This window comes from Camelus dromedarius, chromosome 18, assembly GCF_036321535.1.
Source record: "Camelus dromedarius isolate mCamDro1 chromosome 18, mCamDro1.pat, whole genome shotgun sequence".
In the NCBI taxonomy this organism is placed as follows: domain Eukaryota; kingdom Metazoa; phylum Chordata; class Mammalia; order Artiodactyla; family Camelidae; genus Camelus; species Camelus dromedarius.
The window spans coordinates 27680325-27698632 of record NC_087453.1 but is presented as its reverse complement, the minus strand read 5'-3'; the positions used below and the strand labels follow the sequence as shown (position 1 = coordinate 27698632).

The 18308-nt window shown below is 37.7% G+C and overlaps 1 protein-coding gene across 7 annotated transcripts in view; it reads right to left on the bottom strand.

Moving 5' to 3' along the window:
• PLCB1 (phospholipase C beta 1) overlaps positions 1-18308 on the bottom strand; it is a 662592-nt gene that overhangs the window by 425382 nt on the left and 218902 nt on the right. The gene's annotated exons all lie outside the window — the stretch shown is intronic.

Here is an 18308-nt window from a genome sequence, read left to right as displayed (position 1 = left end):
TCAGTGGTAGAGCACATGCTTAGCATGCACAAGGTCCTGGGTTCAATCCCCAGTTCCTCCATTAAAAATAAATAAATAAACAAATAAACCTAATTAGCCCCCTCCACACACACAAAAAGAGGACAACTGGCTTTGTGCCCACACGTATGCAAATATTTGGCCAAAACTCTGAAACAAAAGCTTAAAATATAGCTTCTAAAAAAAGAATGAAGTAGATATACGTGTAATAATATCGTATAATTTTTGTCACATTTTATTGCTTTTAAATAACCTTTGATAGCATATCATCTTTTATACATAATTATATTTATATAATATACATACAATTTAATTTTTTAATAGGCCAGTATATGCATAGATTTCCTGGGAAATAAAAACAGGAAATAACTATGAATTGTTGCTTCTGGGAAGGAAACAGAAGAAATGAGGGTAGAGAGTAGCCTTTTTAATGATAACCCTTAACACTATTAGAATTTATTTTTTTAGTAGATGCATGAATTACTTTTTTCCAGAAATAAAAACTATTTAAATACATTAAGCCAGACCAATTCCACTGCTACCCAAATGGTTAGTATCATTTGAATTTTCATGTCTCAAAGGTCATAAATGGGAAGAACGGTTATGTTCCTGGTGATCACTGTCAAGAAAAATTCTGACTCAGAGAAGTTATAGGCAGGTCACAGACACTTGTTACTCTTGCCATTCTTTTAAAAGAAAACTTAGTCAACCTGGGACATTGTTCCAATAGTTAGGAAGCAAAACTGACAGCTCTCACCTTCCTTATATAAAAATCCAATCAGAAAATGTGACATTTTCACCCACATAATGTAGCTCAGGCACTTCCCTATGCCACCACAAGCAGTTGAGAATGTAAAAAAAAAAAAAAAAGAAAAGAAAAAAAATTTCAGACGTTATGCAAGATTTCTATCCCATAAAATTGATAGACTTAAAAAGCACAGGGCAGATGCAGCATTAATCTGCCCCCATGTGTTTTACGGCTATTTAAAGGGCCTGTCAACATGAATAATGCACAGGAGTTATTTTTACCTAAAATGTGCTCAGAAATTATAGAACGAACAACTCGACAACTGCATAGATTTCTAAAAGTCAAATTTGTAAGACAGACAGAATAACCCCAAATGTGCTCTTCTTATTTCTATTTCCTGGACCTTGTGGTTGAATTTACAAGATATCAATGTCAGTAACTTAACTAATAATGATTTTGGTTTTTTGTGCTCTAGAGATTAAAAAAAATAAAATTAAAAAAATTTTTTTTTTAATTAGGAAATGGTATGCCGCAGCTACATAAAATATATAAAACAAACACAAAGTCGTCTTAGGGAAAAATAAGTTTTCCATGAAGGGTTAAGTGGAAAGGAGAGAAAAGTATTGAGAACAAAATTCAGTACACATGATCAGTTGGTAACAAATGAAAACTTCCTATTGTTTGTTGTTATTCTGGGCTAAGAATCCACTTTTCCACTGTAGAACCTGAATTTAAAGTATTACAATACAAGTTAATAGTCAGACTAAAAGATAAAATAGAATCTAGTCCAGAAATAGACTCGGGTACTTGTGGAAATATTATAGATGGAAAGAGCAGTATCTCAACTCACCAGGGCAAATTTAGACTTTTAAATAAATTGTGCAAAAGACAGCCTTTTTGATAAATGGTGTTGGCACTAGACTATAGCAGTTGATAAAAGATACAATTAGATTTTTAAATGACATTAGAACATCCAGATACTAGATTAGGGCAAAAGATGGACTTAAAAAACCAGTGTTGTAACAAAAGGATGTCAAGTGAAAAAAAGATAAAACTGGATCCATACCTCATAACATACAACATCAAAAAATCTGAGATTATCCAAGATCTAAATATAAAAAATCATGAAACCATACCAAAAAAAATATGAATGAATTTCTTTATAAACTAGATATGGAAAAAAACTTTCCGTGACTCAGAATCCAAAAGCAATAAATATAAAATTAATAAGTTGACTATATAAAAATACAAAGAAAACTTAAATAACAAAAAACGCCATAAGCAAATTCAAAAGGCAAAAGATAAACTAGGAGAACATTTTTATAGTTCTATGATAGGTGAAGAGGTACTTCTACTAAAGAATTGTAAAAAAAAGAAAAAAAAACTAAGGAGGCCAAAAAAACAAATACCAGGTAGAAAAATGCAAAATACATGAATAGAAATTCATAGAAAAATATATACAGCTCTTAAACATATGAAAATCTGCTTAATTTTAAGCATAGTAAGAGAAATGCAAGTTAAAACTATATTAATAGTATTTCTTACCAAGCTGACAAAAATTTAAAACTTGAAAATATACTTTGTGTTAAGACTGGGAGTGAGGGGCAAAGATCATCTTATGCATTGCAGGGGGGAGTTAAAAATTATAAAAACAAAACAAAACAAGCAAAAAACCTATGAAGGAGAAGTTACCAAAATAAACAACCCCAGGAATTTTCCCTGAAGTTCTGTACATGTACATCAAGGCAATAGAATGCTGCATTTTGTGTAAGAAAGAGAAGGACATTTTATACACATTTTTTGGAAAAAATGTCATCTCAGATCTCTGGGAAAATATGAGCTTTTTATTAAATAAGAGGGGACTGGATAGCTGTGTGTGTGCTTCCTTACTTTCGCAATTATAAACATGGGAAGCGAAAACTCAAAGCAATGGGGTGAAAGGAATATAAACAGGAATAAGCCTCCTCTGAGTATCACACATGTGTGATCTTGAATTTTGAACCATGTAAATATTTTACATGGTTCAAAATGTAAGTTTAACAAAAGGATGCAAAAAAATAATCTCTAAAATTGAATATAACCATAAATAAATGTACCTAACTATATAGCAAACAAATTAGTATAACTCTACAGAAAATAATTAATCTGAATAAATTTGGAGCCTATATCCTTAGGTAGAAATATTCTAAAATATAAAGAGAACATCAAAGAAATGCTGATTTTTCTCTAGTAGGTTTGTTACTACTGGCACTGTTATTTTCATTATGGAATTATTTTGTGTAGACTGTCACACAGACATACACATATGAATGTGGTAAGGAACCAGAAATGCCACTATGAAAAAAAGAAATGTGTACATGAAAGGAGGAAAAATGAGGAAGAACTCTATGATAATAGATTAAATCAGATGTTATTTGAACAAACTAATTCCATTGCTAGGACTACAACAATTTAAGGAAATAACAACAAAGAAGAAAAATGCCAAATGAAGACAGATAATCACTTTAGAGTTACTTATAATAAAAATAAAATGGAAATTATGTAACTATTCAACAGGAAATGGATGGTAAATTTTTCATTTGATTTCAATGGACTCAGTCACAGAAGTGATATATATGAGAAAAATATTTAGTACCATGGCCGTACTTAAGCTGTCATGTTAGATAAAAGAACTTTAATATGTTATATATGCAAATGCATAGATGTTTCTTTTGGAAGTTATCTTTTGGAAAGTAAACACTTTTGCATATTTGGAATTATTCAAGCTTTAAGGCAATTTACTTAATTTTTTTTTCAAAGAAAATTTTTGTAGTTGCTTCCACATTGCTAAAATTAAAGACAGAATCCCTTTCCATCATTCTCCCCAACTTTTTCTTAAACTATGCTTTATGCAAGCACCCATTACTGGTGACTGAGCCTTTATTAAGGCAGTAATTCAGGACTGGCCCCTAAAATAATTGTCTTTTCTCTTCTCAGTCACAGAGCCAAAAGGATTTATTTAGATCCAGGGCAGCATAATTCTAGTGTTCCAATGTAGTGCTAGAATTAATAGTGCATGAAATTTTTGCCACATGCAACTAATACCAACCGAAGCTATTAAAGCAACATGTTTCATCATGATTAAAGGAAATATTTTGAATGGACTTGGATCCAACACTGCCTGAATTTCTGCCCTTGAGTTAACAAGGCCACACCTTATTAACTGTGGCAAAGATACCACCAACAGAATCAGATGACCCTCCTGAACTTCCTGCTCCTCCCTGCCTCCAAAGCTATATGGTTTTAGATACATGATTTGTCATCTAGCATCTTGTTGACAGAGAAACTGGGTCAACTTACAAAGGCAAGGCATGGTTCATCCCAACTTACTTTTCCCTTACAACTCCATAGTTTCTCAATTCGTAATTTTGAATTGAGAGTGACTCTTGGTAAATTAAAAGCAGAACATTTAAAATTGAGATTAAAAAAACTTGATGAATTTCTTGTTTCTTGAAACATTTCTAAGAATCTTTGCTTAAAGAATTTAAAATAATGTAGCACAGTTAAGTATCAGGGGAAAATATTTACAGAGCAGGGAATCAATCTATAGGACTTCCTGTAATTTATGAGTAATAATTTACTTTGCTTTTTTTAATGCAAAAAAAAAAAGGGCTCTATTCATATCTCTACAGTATTTCAAATGCTCTGCAGTGGCCTTCAAATAGATTATTTGACTAAGAACTATTAACTGGTACCATGAAATTTTGAGCAGCTAGCCATAAAATTAAATACCCAGTCTAGTTTGCTATTATTCACACAGTTTATTCCTTAACATACTTCCCAAAATTTCTATCAACCACTAATTCATGAAACTCAATCTTTTAAAAAAATTTTGATATTCTAAGAGTTGCTCTTTTTCAATATTGCACATTGATAATTTGTTTGAAAGCATTATTGACTTTAAAAATGTGTAAACATAAAAGTTTACTTTCATTTTTCAACTATTCCACATTCTTAGGTATATATGTGTGGGACAAAACTAACGAGAGACCTTAAATTAATTTTAATTAGATTTTCACCTGGCATCTGTATTTGTAAGTAAAAATATGTAGGCAATGCCTTCTAAAGAGTCTTTAATCTTCAAACAAAATTGCATGAGTGGAAATTGATTAATATAGAAGCATGTTTTCAAAGTCCTCAACAAATAATAAATCTCTCTCATTAATTCCTATTTTAGACAGCAGGGATTTACCTATGGCAAAAATAATAAAATCAATAGTTAATTTCTCAGAACACTCTATATGCTCCAAACCATGAAAGTCCTTTATTAACTCTTATTAAATTCACCCTAAGGAACTGTAAGGATGAAGGCAAATGTAGTTCATACACAGATACAAAAATGACATACAATTTCAGCTATAACCCGTGAAATTTAATTTTTAATTAGCATTTGCAAAAAGAAAAGTTATGTTTGATAATTTTTGACCAGATATTACAAATCCTGAAAATGTCTAGAAATGAAATGTTTAATTTAAACATCAAATATTTGAAAAATGAAGAGCAAGCAAAGCTTTTTTTTTTTTAAAAAAGAAAGTTGTTCAAGTTAAAATTAAAAGTGCAAACTGCCAGAGAGTGAGACGTCTACATAATACACGTGGCAAATGGAAGCATCTAAAGGAAAAAATGAGACTATGGCTGATCTAGCAAAACGTCTAATTTGTCAAATAATGACCCTGACTTCCAATGTATTAAACGCATGTACCAATGACCTTTAGTTTTAGGGGGTAACAGTAGCTGCCACTTACAGAGCACCGACTGTGAAACTTACATTATGGCCTCTCATCCTCACAATGACCCTGAGAAATGGGACTGTCGACGTCAGTTTATGGCTGAGGAAAGCAAGATACGGAGAAATTAAGGACTGACTGTGGCCATAAAGATAAATAACACTGGCCGGGCCTCTGAACCACTGCTGTGCCTTCAGTATGAGATTACGGAGAGAAAGCCTCACTTTCAGAACACTAACTCACGTGACCAGAGAAGATCCAACTTCTCTGTGGGGGGCCCGCACATGCAACATCTCTAAGGGAACCAGGAAGACACCACGGTTCCAAAAATTATTACTCCTCAACTAACTCTTACCTACTTTTAATTTAACCTCAAATCAAGCTTTGACTTCAGATCCTTCCAAAAATCCAAGTGGTATCAATTTTACATAAGGGCTAAGACATAAAAAAGCTGTAGGAAATGGATCTCCAGGAAGAATTATCAAGACATTGGGAATCCCACCCCAGCAGTGCACCATGCATTATAAATGCTAAACTACACCCCAGATACTGCGGAAATAAATGCAATTCTTGTGCTTTGAGTGATATGCTGGTAACACTGATCATCTTAAGCCAAGTTCTATATTAGTCAAGTTCTACTTTAAAAAAAAAGAATGGGATAATGCTAATAAAGTTTAAAATTAAAAAACAATACATGATACAATACAAGATAAAATTCACCTATATATCTTCAAGGGATTTCTTTTCAACCTAAAAAAAGATCTCCTGGTTTAGATCACCCAAGAACTCAGTCTTTAAACATCTCTAATTAGGTATCTGAGTTATTGCAGGAATAAGCACCAGTCCCAGTATGGAATGTGAGTCACTTCATCAGAACTGACTATAGAAACATTCACCAAAGCTAATTCAGTAAACACTAGTTCTGTGAGATGCCCTTGACAAAGAGATCCACTGTCGGAGGGAAAAAAAACAAAAAGAAGAAGAAAGGAAAAAAACAAAAAGAAAAAAAAAGAAAAATGTCCAACACATCAAAGGCTCTGAGAAGTCCTGTAATAAAGACAGCCAACATCTATGAAAATTATTTGATACTTTTATCTCATAACAACCATTAGTATTCCAAGGAACTGACTTGGAGAAATTATGAAACTTATTTGACCCTTTTATCTCATAACAACTGTTAGTATTCCAAGGAACTCACTTGGAGAAATCCTAAGCTATTTTTTTTTAAGTTATTTCTGTCCCTGTGAGAAAATAAAGTGAATCACCTTCACATAGTTAACATCCATGAATACCCAACAGTGATCAATCAGCAAGTTCTCCTTCCAGTCCCTCTGATCCTACCTGAAATCTGTAATGCTTGGATGCAAATTACAGCGTCAAGAAACATACGGATGCTGAAACACCAAACGACATGGGGAAAACATGTTGGTGTGTGAGACTGGAAGGTGAATTTTCTGACCTGTTAGAATCACTGATTCTGTTTTGCAGTTAAACAACACCTGTTCTGCTCAATTAGTTAAGTTATTCCATCTCCTATAAATCTGTATGGATATTAGTTTTAGTCGACTTAGAAAATTATATTTCTGCCATTAACAAAGATCTGTCAAGTAGCAAATATTTCACTATGTTATTCTGACTTTTAAGTATCACATTTTTACATAAAATTAATGCTATTTCTTCAGGTACTTGAAATTTCATATTTTGGACAGCCAAGAATGTGAACTGTGTTCACATTCAGGAAGGAGAAAAAAGGAAAAAAAAAAAAAAAACTATGGTGAAAATATTCTTTCACCCCTGAAAATCCCTACTGTGTGTCAGATATCACTTCCCAAGTCTGCAATGTGGGAGTTCATGCTTTTGTGGTCAATGGAAGGAACTTAAGAATTTTCAGCCATCTTCCAGTCAAGGATAATAAAAAGGAATTCCCAGTACATATTCTTAAATTCCTTCCACTCTACCAAGCCGCCTCACAAATTTATATTAGTAGATCACGCACTGTGGCTAGCAAAGCCATTTCAGGTATAGGCGTCATTTAATTCTCACAATGATCCCATGGTAGACATTAACATTACTTTCACTCCCCAAATCTTTTCTCCTCATACATCATGAGTCAAATTACATCCTAGTTTTGTCCCGGTTGGACCACATGTCAAATTATATGACAAATTACTTCAGAACCTGATCTCTAACAAGAAGGTAGTTCGAGTAATATATATGCTCAATCACCCATCAGACCCACCCTGAGTGCTAAGAAGGATAAAGCAAAATTGAACCCAAGGCAGGAACGCAGTTAAGCCACCACAAGTGAGTTCCGGGAGTCGGACATTAGGATGAGCGTTTTGTTCCTACCCGTAATTCAGCTCACTTTTCCAGCTGACAGCCTTCCCACATTCCCACAGAGAAAACGAGACACATTCCTGGGATCTCTCAGCTAACACGTGCACTGGGGTTTGAATCTGGGTCTCTCTGACCCCAACTTTGTTCTTCGATTTCAAAAAGTGCTTCCGCTTTTCCTTCAATGGCTTCATGACGCAGAAAAAAGATACCAGCGCATTCTTAACTGTTCCTAACTGAAAATAAATGGCTCTGAAATTATTTTGAGAGTGGTAAAAATGTATTTAACTCTTTGCAAATCTAGGCAGTTTTCTACCTAAGAACTGTAAGCCTTTAGTGCAACAGGTTGCTGGGATGGTCCACTGCGGACGGGTGTTCGGCTGCAAAGGTAAATACGCTTCGAGTTCATTTTTCTACAGTTAATACATAAAAATAGATTTTCACTGGTAGGTTTAAGTAGAGCTGCAAAAGGATAAATCTCTCATGTGGAGTAACCCATGGTAGTATCTGGAGTTCTAGTGTAAGTAGGTAAATTATGCAATTCTAACTTGCTTTGGTCTGCTACGAGACGTCGCGGAAGCATCAGCCATACATTTTATTTACTCACTACAGGTCAGTAAGGATGACCGCTAAGGGTATTTAACACACACAGTGGACACGAGAGTTGTGTTGAGTGCTTGACATGCATTTTATCATTGAGCCCTTACGGCAACCAGATAAAATAAACATGGAGATTATTTCCATATTATGGAAATAACTCAGATAGGGCAACTGCAAGTCAGAGATATAGAATAACTTCCTGGGTTATATAGTTAGTAATTGGCTTTGAGGCTTGGCCATCTGACCCCAAAGCTTGCACAGGTAGTGAGCCACGACACTGTATTAGGCACTTAATGATGTGCAAAGACCCGTGGTGGGTGCCTGGGGGAGCGAAGGATGCGTGTGAACGTGCAGATGATGTGAAACGGCACCGTCCACAATGAAGGCCCTCTGTGAAAGCAGTCATGTCTATTTCCAACATGATTCCCACTACACACTTCCATCCCCTCTGACAGTTGTATTGATTTTAAAGGAAAAAAATCAATGTATCCATATAAGATCTATGAATAATCCTTTGTAATGGAGTGAGGAAATACTGCTACAGGCTGAAGTGTGCTCCCTTCCCCCCACACCCCCCACACCTACGTTCATGTGTTGAATCCCTAACTGCCCACTAGAGTGTGACTGCATTTGAGGATAAAGTCTTTAAAGAGGTAATTATATTAAAATGAGGTCAGTGGGATGGGCCCTAAGCCAATCTGACTGGAGTTCCTGTAAGAAGAGGAGATTAGGATCCAGAGGGAGGACCCTGTGTAGACAGAGGGGAAAGACGGCCATGTGTACAAGCCAGAGAGAGAGGCTTACGAAGAAACCAAGGCTGCCAACAGCTGACCTCACACTCCTCACCTCCAGAATTAGGAGAAAAGAAATTAATGTTGTTTAAGCTGCTCAGCATTTTGGTACTTTCTTATGGCAGCTAGAGACACTTGCACAGACACCAGGCACACTTGTCCTTGTGGTAAGTCTAGCTGGGCAAGACGAAGGAAGACTAGACTGAAAAGCAGTCCTCTTGACAAGGGAATGTCGTAGGAAAGTTCCCAGTACCTTACTGCATCAAGTCCTTATTTCAAAAGAGAAACATCTGTTTGAGATGATAGGTACTCTTTTCATTTAGAGTAATGGTAATTCATAGACTTGGTTAAACCCAGGAATCCCTGGGAGATTTAAAGAAAATTTTGATGCTTGAGCCCCACAGCAGACATTTGGATTTCATTGATCTGGGAGTGGCCTGGCCATGGAGCTTTTAAATACTCCCCAAGTGTTTCTCATTTCTCTATATTAGAACCAAACTTTGATAACCCTGGCTTGGGGAGCGGTTCACTGTGCAGAGTTAACTTAAGAAATGAATATCAGACATATCCACAAGGTGGCATATTATTGCATTTGAAAGAATTAAAAATCGAGAAATGTTTCTAAAATGCAACTCGGGACCATTGCACGTAGAACAGATTGGCTATTGATGGAAGTCACACCAGATAGGAGCAAGTCTTCTGGAAGGACCTGAGGTCTAGCTAACTCACGGTACTAGTCCTGTCTTCAGCGAGGGGGTCCTCTCTGGCCACAGTGACGATGCTCTTAACTGCCATGTCTTTCACCCTCTCTTAGCCTGTGACAGAATGGTGGCCACCCCCTCTCTCTCCCCAGTTCTTCAGGGGCCCTTTGAACTCTTTGGCAGTAGATACTAAGAGAGATGCTAGCTATTATTAATAAAAAAAAATCTTTAGTCAGTCACACACATGTTCAGTTTACTGTATTTTACACATGGATATATATATATATATCCATATATATATATATATATATATATACACACACACACACACACTGAATAACGTAGGCATTGCTCAAATGCTCAAATTTAGTTGTTATTAAGACACATACCAACCCCTTCTCAAATTTGGGAATTTATACCAACATCCCAGAAAAGATTTAGCCTTTCTGTGATTGCTTATTTAAAGAAAGTAGAAAGCTTTTAACCATTTGAGAAGATACTCCATACTTTAATGGTAGCTTTAAAACTCTTCCCTTGTTCACTACTGAATGGCCAGGAGGTTGAGGGGTGGGTGAAAAAGACAAAAGAGTTTTAAAGGCAAATATCTACCAAGGGAACCTTTCCTTACCCTCCTCAGCATCCTGATATTTCTGCTACCAAGTCTCTGACTAGTTATATAAAGGTTTTCGTTTCCAAGGAAACCACTGACATCTATGGAATTTAATGAACATGAAAAAGGAACTATGCCATATAATTTACATCTGGAGATAATGTGACTGGCTGTCAAAACCATTACACACACATTGATAATTCTGTGAATTTTTAGCCCTACTTATCTCCATTTTGTAAAGATATAAATAAACATATTTATGGAAACAAAATGACAAAAAAAAAAAAAACCCTCAAAAATTAAAAAAACCCTAAACAGCTAATGCACCATGTCAAGTACATTAAGAAATAGTTGGAACCAAGATTATGGGCCAAAGGTAAATCTCCTTAGCAATTGAGTGAAAAAGAGAGAAATCTTTATTTTGTTATATAAAGGGGTTTCTTATCCTTTCCAAAACCTCAAATATCTACATCAAATTTTATGACTGCGGCTTCACACAATGGTGAAATCTGTACAAAGTCAGGGAAATAGCTTAGAATCATCAAAAGGGGACAATAAATAGAGCACTCATTTCAACTTCCAGGCCTCATGGATGATTCATTGAAACTACTGTTGTGTAACATCCAAATAACAGCTCATTACGAGATTTATCCATTGACATCCAGAATCTATAATGAGCTACTTAAGATTTGACAACCCTTAAATAAGTAGTCTATTTTGAATATTAGCAGGGAATGCTGGTGACACAGGAAAACATTTAAAGTGTATAGAAAATGGTATCTTCAGTAAAATTACAAGTCTGCAAAAGTGAAAAAAAAAAAGTCTCGAAGGAAATTCTACCATTCTACCCAAATGACAATTCTGTCCTTCTTGAAATACTTTAAAAAAAATTTTTTTTGGGGGGAAGGAGGTAATTAGGTTTATTTATTTTTAGGGGAGGTACTGGGGATTGAACCCAGGGCCTCATGCATGCTAAGCATGCTCTCTACCACTTGAGCTAGACTCTCTCCTCTGGAATACTTTTTTAAGCATCCAGGATATGCTCTCTTCTGATTCTCCTCCCTCCTCACTGGCTGTTCCTACACAGTTTCTTTTTTTTTTTTTTTTTTTTTAATTCTGGTAAAATTGATCATTTGCATGACTGTCAAGTGTTACAGTTTAGTGACATTAAGTAAATTTACATTGTTGAGTTGCGCCATGTTACCACCATTCATTTCCAGAACTTTTCATCTTCTCGAACTGAAACTGTATCCATTAAATAGTAACTCCTCATCGCCCCTCCCCTCAGCACCTGGAAACTGCCATTCTCCTTTTGGCTCTATTCTAGGGGCCTCAAAGAGGTGGGATCACACACTATTTTGTCCTTTTGTGTCTGGCTTTCTTCATTAGCACACTTTCTTCATGGTTTATTCACGTCATAGCCCATGTTCAAATTTCACTCCTTTTTAAGGCTGAATACTATTCCATTGAATGTAATAGTACATTCTGTATATCCCTTCATCAACTGATGGACATTTGGGATGTCTCCACCTTTTGGCTATTGTGAGTAACGCTACCAAGGACATTGGTGCCCAACTTATCTTTGAGGTCCCTGCTTTCTATTCTTTTGGGGGAATAAACCAGTCTCAGTCTCTTTTACTGGTTCCTCCTCATCCCCTCTGAGTCTAAATGCTGGAGAGTTCAGGATTTAAACCCCAGACCTTCCGTTTATACCTACATTCCTTAGGAGACCTCATTTGGCTTTGAGCTTTAAAATAATCAATAACTCCATGGCCAACAGTTCCCCTGACCTCCAGATCTGTACATCCAAATATGATATCAGGTAGAAAGAAGTCTAACCGGCGTGTCACACTTTAAATATCCAAAAGCCAAAAGGAATTTTTCTGTTTACATATGCTTCTTCCTTCTCCTTTCCAGACATGGCAACTCACTTCTCCCACTTTCCCGGCTCAAAACGCTGAGTCGTTCTTGAATCCCTTTTTCTCCTCGTACCTCACACCCAATGCACTGACAAGCCCTGTGGTTCCCCCTTTAAAACATAATCAGATTCTGAGTTTTTCTACATGTTTTGGTCAAACTCATCAACACTGCCCAGGATGTTTCCAACAGCCATTTAGTTGGTCTCGCTGCTCCCTCCTCTGTCCTCTATGTTCTACTCTCAACACTGTGCGCAGGAATGCTCTAAAAAGTGAGCCCAGACCTTTGCCACTCAACTGCTCAGAACATTCAGATCCCTTCTCCTGTCTCTCAGAGGAAAAGCCAAAAATCATGAGCACAGCCTACAAAGCCCAAATGTGGTCCCCAGACACCTCTCTGACTTCTTCCTTTCTGTCCTGCAGTCCACTGCAGCCACCCTGGCCTCCTGGCTGGTCCTCAAATATGTCAAGCTTATTCCTACCTCAGGGCCTTTGCTCTTGCTGTGTCCACTGCCTGGAATGCTTCTCCTTCCCTCAATTCTTATACGACCTAATCTTGTCAAGAGAGTGTACTCCACTACGGCTCGACAAAACAGCAAGCATCTCTATCATTCATGGTCTACGGTCTCCTGTCCTGCAAGATTTGTCTTAGTGGGACTTCTCTGTCATCTGTGTCCCCCATCAGAGGGGTGCTGGGGGGAGCCTGCTCACAGGGCTAACGATTGTGGGACACATTGCTCTCCTGCTCTCAGTGATGTCAGGGTGTGGTTTGAAACCCACCAGGTTGAGGACATTCACCCCAAAGAAACCAGGAAACACAACAAAGGGATTGCCTTCCTTCCTTCCTCTCTCTCTCTTTGTTTTTTTTTTTTTTTTTTTTGAAAGCCAGTTTACTACCACCACCTGTTCCCACTCCTAAAAAGACTGTTACATGAGAGCAGAGTTGTTTGTCTTTTTTATTCGTTGCTATTTTCCCAGTGCTCAGAACAGTGCCTACCTGGCAGAAATGGGCACTCAACGTCCATTTGTCAAATCAATAATGAATCTTAAAAGCCATCATTTTTATATAAGGATTAGGAAAACAAAACTTGACCAGTTTTTTTTAATTTAGTTTTACTCTAATCTACCTTACGTGACTGTGGTGATGTTACATACAGGTTTCCTCCGCCACCGAAAAGTAGAGGGTTCCTGTGAAACTTCTCATAAGCCAAAATGGCATGAAGCGAAGAAGCAATTACCTTAGGACACATCTCGCTAAGGGATGCACAAAACACATCGAGATAAAGCACAGATGCTCACAGACACGATGCAGAGCTCTGGCGCCTGGAGGCTGAGAGGCTGAGGACAGTTCCCGGGGAAGGTGCCTGGCAGCACCCGTCTCGAGATTCAGGGTGCGCCCTGCCTCTATGAGGGGTCTGCTGCAAACAGGTGCTGAACGTTATTTTTGCTTTTTGCCTTTTATCATAAAACCGAAAATCCTCTCCAGATTTTGTTGCATTTAGCTAAAACGGTATGAGTGTAGGTCTTAACGTAAAAACAAAGTGGTATAAAGCTAAATTTCGAAAAGCGGGGGATACCAGTACCGCCTAGAATTTGACTGTAACCCAGATATTTACAATGTTTCTGTCCTCAAAGTAACATCACACATCTGAAATACACTACCCTTTACTGATAGAAGGAACTGGCTAACAGTTAAGCAAGAGAAGTCGTTTTCTTTGCACAAAACACAATTTGAAAGTACAACCAGAGAAATACTTTTCAGTGATATTGTTGTATGCATTTGGAGAGCTGAATACGGTTACTTAGCACATAGTCTTCTCGTACTAAAACCTGGGAGAACCTCTGGAACTGTGGACTTGCTCCCCCTGGAGTCCAAAGCAATTCTCGAAATGCTTTCAAAAAGCCACACGCAAAATTTCACAGACCTCTTTGTTACTTTCTTTTCTTTTTGTTGGCGTAACACCTTACCTTGGTTAGAATGTGCCCTGACTATTTTGTTTTGTTTTGTTTTAAGTTCATCTGGTTTGCTATGACCAAGGTAATAAGTTTTAGGATACATAAACTTGCTGGACATGAGTTTTATAATCTGTAAGATGGAGTGCCTTGGCTTGATGAACTTCCCTTAAAAGTTGAAATCAAGAGTTTACAGAGCTTAACACAGCTCATATCAGGTGTTCTCCCCACACCCATTTCATAGATGAGGAAATAGAAGCACAGATAGAAAGAAGACCTTCCTTAAGCTCGTTAATAGCAGACCTGGCACCCAAACCCCCATCTCCACTTTTCTAGTCCCATATACTTCTCAGTACTCCCAAGGATGGAATACTTCCTAAGAATTCTGAAGATAAATATTAAAAAAAGAAACTATCTTTTACACAGCATTTCTGAAACCTTTCTGATATAGCCCATGGTAAAAAAAAAAAAAAAAAAAAAAAAAAATACATCTTACGTTGTGTTCCAGAACATACACTCACATATGTGAAAAAAGTTTCACAAAACGACTTGCTCTGGATAAGACACTGATATTTTTCATGCTAGTCAGGCCTCTTTCATTTTGTTAATCCTGCACCACGAACAGGTCAGGATCCACAGTGATAAACAGTTTTTTTTTTACAGCACAGATCTGTTTGAAATGAAGATCCAGAAAGTAGGTGCATACAGCACAGACAAGATGTTTATAACACGGCATCTTGCTCTTCCCACGTGCCTCATGAATGAGGCAGGGAGGAAGAAAGGAAACATAAATACATTTAGATCTCAAAGGATCAGATTTTTTTTTTTTTATCCTAGTTTTTACACTTGGATAAAGATCTCCCAATTTCTCTCCAGTGAGAAATTTCAAAACTGTTAACTTGAACAAAAGCTACGTACAGAAAAGCGGATGTGAAATTGTAGGCATTGCGTTGGAAATCGACATTTAAAATTCATTAACAGGGCAACACATAGAAGCGCTTCTATTGCCTATAAATGTTACTTCAAATCACAGCAGGCAGGGAAACCAATTCATCTTCACCTTAGATCGTGAGTTTTTATGAGGTGCTGTGAAAAACAAAAATAATCTGAATACACAGATAAATATTTGCGGGGTGCCTGGGTATCTTGATAAATCGGATCTGCTCCACACGTGTCTGCTCTTCCTTTACGGTGTCTAAATCCCTGCAGGAAGACTTCCACCCAATCTGTCTTCATGTTCCGTCGCCTTCTTGTCCTGAGTTCCCAAGCTTTTTCTCACTCCGTCCTGGTCTCTTTGCACTTTGTCATCCTCCACTCTCGGTCCTGCTGCTTCTGTTCTAGCCAATACAATGCTCCCCTCCCCTTCCCTTATATCTCGTTTTCCTCTTCCGGGCCGTACACCTCTTTCTAGGAGATGGTTATGCTGAGGTCATTCTGGAATACTCTGGAGGAAACTAGAATCTCTTTTGGTCCCTGCCACATAGAGCTGCTACAATGTGGGAGGTCTGGAGCTGCCGGGGATGGGAGGCAGAGACGGTCGCCCCAGGGACCCTGAGGATGGAAAAGGAATCCCTTCTGCCACCTTGGAAGCCAGTTTGGTGAAAGGAAGAGGCACCAATTCCCTGGGGACATTTTTTTTTTTGAGTGGCTGAATGAGACTTCACCCAAAACTCAGAAATCCCACTGACTCCTTTAACACATTTCAATCATTTTAAGTAAATTATCTTTTTATTTATCCAGTTCAAGCTGGAATTTTCTTTTGCAACTTAAAGCTTTTTAAATTGATATTAATATTTACTTTCTTCTTGCCTGTCAATCCATGAAGCCCCTTCCAGCCAAGCCCCTGCTCCAATCTCTCTTGAGAACAGAAACTTCTCCAAATTGAGTGAAATGAACCTGACTTCCCACAGATCTGACATGAAATTTTAATAATAATAAACACAAAAATAATGATAATGCCAACAACAGTGACTACCATTTAGCGAGTGCTTCTTATACAGCCGTGGTAAGTTAAGGCAGTGGTGTTCAAATTCTGTGGCAAATTTACTTGTCAAAACCCCTATGTCCACAGCACACAGAGATCAATTAGATTCTTGTACCACTAGAGTCTCTGGGAGTAGAAAGCAAGGATCAGCATTTTGTAAAGCTCTCCAGGTAATTCTATTGCGAATGAAAAACAGTGCAAACCGCATAAGTAAACAAAGGATGCTGAAGCCATCAAGTCATCAGACACTGCTGCCACCACTCCCCACAGTGAGGTCAGGGTGCAGACAAGCCAGCAGCTGAGCCTCTGCAGCCACCCTCAGTGGCGCCCTCTCGGGGGAGACTCAGAATGTGAAAGGACAGGACAGGACACTGGCCCTAGACAGACAGGTCCTTGTCCAACGGGTGATTTCAATCAGCCCAGATATTTGCTCCTTCCCATCCATAGGAAAGTGCTTCATTCTTTAACTCGAGATGCCTGGTTTTCTTTGACAGTAATCTTTTCTGTTCTGACTCCCTGGTCTTTGTTGTAAGACTCCTATATATCCTGGCTCCTCCCCTACCTCTTTGGAGCAGCCCTTCAGAGCGATCTGGGAGGCTGTCATCCTGGGCTAGAAGGGGCTCAAATCCACAGAAGTGTCCACCAAATAAAACATAACTCTCAGCTTTTAGGCTGTGCATTGATTTCAGTCGACACTATGAACACTTAAATTTGGGAACTCTTCTGCTAAAGCTTCGCCAATGAACTGTACAATTAACCCTTACAGCAATGGTATGGAGTAGTTGTTCATTTGTTGTTGTTGTTGTCGTCATCATCATCATCATCATCATCATCATCATCATCATCATCATCACCATCATCATCATCACCATCACCATCATCATCATCATCACCATCATCATCACCATCATCATCATCATCACCATCATCATCATCACCATCATCACCATCATCACCATCATCATCATCACCATCATTACCATCACCATGACTACTGAGTCAAAGAGGAAGAAGTCTTAGTGTCAGGAAGTTCACACAGGTAACATGCAACAGAACCTGACTTTGAAAATAATAAAGGAGATTGAGGTTCTTGGACGCCGGCAGGGAATAGGAAGTAAAGAAAGCCAAGAACATGGAGAATCCACGGAGAAACCAAACTTTGGTGGAAAAAAATCAGTAAAAGCCAGAGTACTCTGAGTGTTGAGATCCATCCTCCAAAGAAGCATTTGAGGATCTCATAGTGTTTTATCAGCTGAGCAGAGTACACACCCTGGTTCTGCTCATTTCCCATCATTCAACAGATATTTATCAAACCGTGTTCATAAATGAAACACTTAGCAGATAAGCAGGCAGTAGACTGCAGGAAAGGAGTCGTGACAGAGGAACTGACCAGGACTCCCGAAGCCAGGAGACAAAGACGGTCTGACAGCCTGTGAGCAACTGTCTTTAATCAGTATTGACAATGCAACTTCACGTTAGACCAGTAAACTTGCATTAAAAGACACATTTTATAGCTGTTATCCATACAATTCTTAGAACTAACAGGCTTACACGAAACATGGCTTCAATGTGGTTGGGAGGAGAAAAAAAATATCCTTTTCTACCCTGAAAGTTGAACACCTTTGAATCATCAACAAAGCATTCATGATGATACGCTTGATACAAAATTGAAGGACCAAACTATTGAAATTCCACTGAATTACCAAGAAATGAATGTAAATAACAGACGGTTTTCAAGTGAGACCCTTCTTGAAAATAATTCTGATATTCCTTTCTTTTCATTTTCCACATTTCCCTGTAGATCGTTTAACCCTTTCAACAATGAAAGTAGCATTTGGGTGTTTGCTCTGTGACAAAGTTTGCCGGCCACTATTGCACTCTCAGGTA